Here is a 4,346-nt window from a genome sequence, read left to right as displayed (position 1 = left end):
AAGGGATTCAACTTTTACATTAAGTATATACAAAAGCAGGACTTTTTATGGATGGAAAAATGGGGCCATGTGATAAGACGGATTGACTTATGTTCCATTATTTATGGTGAAGAGTTTGAATCAGTTTCAATTAATTAAAGGGTTAAATTTTCAACCATTTTGTAAAAGCGAATGTATGAAGACAGGCCAGAAGTGTAAGAGTCACACTTTCAGCCTTGAGTGGAATACAATGCTGTTAAAACTGTGCGAAAACACCTGGACAAGGAAGTGTGGGAACTGTAGGATGTAAGTTGTAATGTTTTACGTAAAGCTTGGAACTGTCAATAACCAAGACAAGTTGGTTATACTCTTCACTATAATAAAACTAAGTCAGCTCACATATGCATGAAAATTAACAAATGCAGTCCTACTTCACAACTCCTCTCAACAATTTGTCGAGTTTTATGATAACAATGATATCTCAAATTGCTAGTTGATTTGTTTATTACTTACAGTTTATGTTGTCAACATTAATTGTTTCCAGCAAGATCTGGCCCATGCTCTGTACAGGTGAAAGAAGTGAAAACAGGAGTTCCTAAATCTTCTGATTGGGTCACAGAAACATTAATATGGTCATGACCTGTCTCTGCACTGAGCTGCAATGGCACTATTAGTGAGGAGACTGCTCAAATCCAATCGAGTAGCTCTAAACCCACCAGACTAATTCTCAATGGCACAAATTGTTCTTAAACATTTGAAAACACTTCCAGCATTGAGTCTGAATGAGCCTGGGTTGTTTATCGACTGATTTCACACAGTTAGAGACTTTGTCACTGCCGATTGCAGGATAAATCAGGATATTTTGAATCTGAGACAGAAAGTTAACGATAGCTTCGAACTTTACTGTGCCACTGGTCTCAAGTTTACAAAATACCAAAAAGAGGAAAGGGGACCAGGCAGAGAGATAGGGACAGTGAGTGAGTGAGTATAGAAGAGGAGTTTAGGAAAAGAGGGTGTTGACAAGAGGATCATTTGTGGTTAATTACAATATGTGAGGGGAATAAGGGGTGCTTCACAGAGGCTTCTATCATAAGGAATACGAAGAGCCTCGCCTACACCTGTTTCTGGGCACTGGCAATCATGGTGAAAGCAAATCACTAAATACTGATATTGTACTAATACAACTAGAAACTAGCAGTACAAAATATGTTACTAAACAGGGTGATTAATCAACTGAAGATCCATTAAGAAAATAACAAGCAGAAAAACTTACATTTTATTGAGGTTATTTAACCAGCATCCACTAAGGAGTTTGCCTAACAAAACATGACATCGGTTAAGCCATTTCTGGTATACTGCATTTAGCTCTGGTCCCCACACCATAGGAAGGATGTTGTGAAACTTGAAAAGGTTCAGAACAAAAATTTATAAGGATGTTGCCAGGTTGGAGAATTTGAGCCATGGGGAGAGGCTGAGTAGGCTGGGGTTATTTTTCCTGGAGCGTCAAAGACCGAGGGGTGACCTTATAGAAGTTTATAAAATCATGAGGGGCATGGATAGAGTGAATAGCCAAGGCCTTTTCCCAAGGTTAGTGGAGTCCAAATTAGCATAGTTTTAAGGTGAGAGGGGAAAGATTTAAAAGGGGCCCAAGGGGCAACCTTTTCACACAGAGGGTGGTCTGTATATAGAATGAGCTGCCAGTGGAGGCGCATGGTAGAATTACAACATTTAAAAAGCATCTGGATGGGTTTATGAATAGGAGACGTTTAAAGGGATATGGGCTAAATTCTGGCAAATGGGACTGGATTAATTTAGGATATCTGGTTGACATGGACGAGTTGGACTGAAGGGTCTACTTCCATGTCATAGAGATCTATGACTCTATCTCCTTGATTTTTCAGATCACAGACACAGAGCACTACTGAAACATAAGAACATAATAAATAGGAGTAGGAGGAAGCCATGTGGCCCTGCCATTCAATAAGATCACAGTTATCTTTTCTTGGACTCAGCTCCACCTGCCTGCCTGCTCATCAGTCCTTAATTTATTTACTGTCCATAGATCTATCTTTGCTTTAAAAGCATTCACAAGATAATATCAACTGCTTCATTGGACAGGGAATTCCACAGATTCACAACCCTTTGGCACAGTGGTTAGCACTGCTGCCTCACAAACCAAGGTCCCAGGTTCAATTCCAGCCTCGGGCAACCGTTGGTGGAGTTTGCACATTCTCCCCGTGTCTGCATGGGTTTCCTCCGGGTGCTCTGGTTTCCCCCCACAATCCAAAGATGTGCAGGTCAGGTGAATTGGCCATGCTAAATTACCCATAGTGTTAGGGAAATGGGTTTGGGTGGATTACTCTTCAGAGGGTCGGTGTGGACTGGTTGGGCCAAAGGGCCTGTTTCCACACTGTAGGGAATCTAATCAAATCAACTCAGTCTTACATCTGCTTCCCCCTTATTTTGAGGTTATGCCCCCTAGTTCTCATTTCACCTGCCAGTGGAAACAACTTCCCTGCTTCTATCTTATCTATTACCTTCATAATTTTGTGTTTCTATAACATCCCCCCTCCTCATTCTTCTAAATTCCAGTAAGTAAAGTCCCAGTCTGCTCAATCTGTCCTCAAACCAAACCTCTCAATTCTAGTGAACCTCCTTTGCACTCTATCCGGTGCCAATACATCATTTCTCATAACCTCAGCCTCACCAGCATCCTATACAGCTATAGAATAATCTCCCTTTTATTAAACTCCATCCCTCTAGTAATGAAGGACAATATTTCAATTATCTTCTTAATTACCTGCTGCAGCTACAAACAAATTTTCTTGTGGTTCATGCACAAGGTTCGCCCAGGTCCCTCTACACAGCAGCATGCTGTAATTTGTCATCAGATAAGTAATAATCTATTTTACTGTTATTCTTAACAAAATGGATGAGCTCACATTTACCAACATTGTACTCCACCTGCCAGACTCTTGTCCACTCAATTAATGTAACTATATCCCTCTGCAGACTGTGTCCTCTACACACTTTGCTCTACTTCTCATTTTAGTATCATCTGCAAACTTTGACACAAAACTCTTGATCCCCAACTCTAAATCATCTATGGAAATGATAAACAAGAAAGATTTAAGACTAACAGAAGATCAGTCAAAGACCAAGTTGACTTAAAAAAAGGAATCCAGCAGAGAATATTACTTAGAAGATAATAAACACAGCATTTGTCAGATTGAGTGTAGCTAAAGTGTTAGGAACAGTCAGAATGAAGGACAAATAGACAATCTTGGCCTTCAGGTACACTCCACTATTAAATACAATAATGCCTGATCCTTGAATTCAATTCTACTGTCCTGGCTGTTCCCCACATTTAGAGAGCAAAAATCTGTTGTTCTCAGCCTTAAACATATCCAATGATGGAGCATTCACAAATCTGAGGTAGAGAGCTTCAAAGATGTGCACCCTTTAAGTGAAGAAATTTGTCCTCATTGCAAACCCCTTACCCTGAGAAATCATGTTCTAGATGCTCCAACGACCAAAAGGAATCCCCATCAATCCTATCTTTGTCAATCCATTCAGAATCTTGTACCTTTTACGGAGATCATCTCAATCTTTTGAACTCTATAGGAGAGACTCAATTTATTCCAACTCTATTCACAAGACAACCTATACCAGGTCCAAATGCACCTTCCCTGCATGTCCTCCAAGGATGTTATATCCTTCCTTAAATCTGAATACCAAAACTGCGCACAATAATCAAATCGTGGTCTCATTAAAGCCCTGTCCAACTATAGCATGGGAAAGCACAGTAACCACTGAAGGAAGATGCACGGCAGACAGGTTGAAAAAATGTTGACCTGTTACATAGTGAAGAGAGATACACAGTTAGAATGGAATGTGAGTTATAGAGTCAGAGATGTAAAGCATGGATACAGACCCTTCGGTCCAACCCGTCCATGCCAACAAGATATCCCAACCCAATCGAGTCCCACCTGCCAGCACCCGGCCCATATCCCTCCAAACCCTTCCTTTTCATATACCCATCTAAATGCCTCTTAAATGTTGCAATTGTACCAGCCTCCACCACATCCTCTGGCAGCTCATTCCATACACGTACCACCCTCTGCGTGAAAAGGTTGCAAAAGGTCTCTTTTATATCTTTCCCCTCTCACCCTAAACCTATGCCCTCTAGTTCTGGACTCCCCAACCCGAGGGAAAAGACTTTGCCTATTTATCCTATCCATACCCTTCATTATTTTGTAAACCTCTATAAGGTCACCCCTCAGCCTCCGATGCTCCAGGGAAAATAGCCCAGCCTGTTCAGCCTTTCCCTGTAGCTCAAATCCTTCAATCCTGGCAACATCCTTGTA

At 41.0% G+C, this 4,346-nt stretch overlaps 1 protein-coding gene across 1 annotated transcript in view; it reads right to left on the bottom strand.

The window, feature by feature from the left end:
* mmut (methylmalonyl CoA mutase) overlaps positions 1-4,346 on the bottom strand; it is a 31,865-nt gene that overhangs the window by 20,084 nt on the left and 7,435 nt on the right. The window lies entirely within an intron of this gene.

This window comes from Chiloscyllium plagiosum, chromosome 3 (assembly GCF_004010195.1).
Source record: "Chiloscyllium plagiosum isolate BGI_BamShark_2017 chromosome 3, ASM401019v2, whole genome shotgun sequence".
NCBI lineage: Eukaryota > Metazoa > Chordata > Chondrichthyes > Orectolobiformes > Hemiscylliidae > Chiloscyllium > Chiloscyllium plagiosum.
Note: the sequence above shows the minus strand (reverse complement) of the source record. Positions and strands in the feature narration are given on the sequence as shown.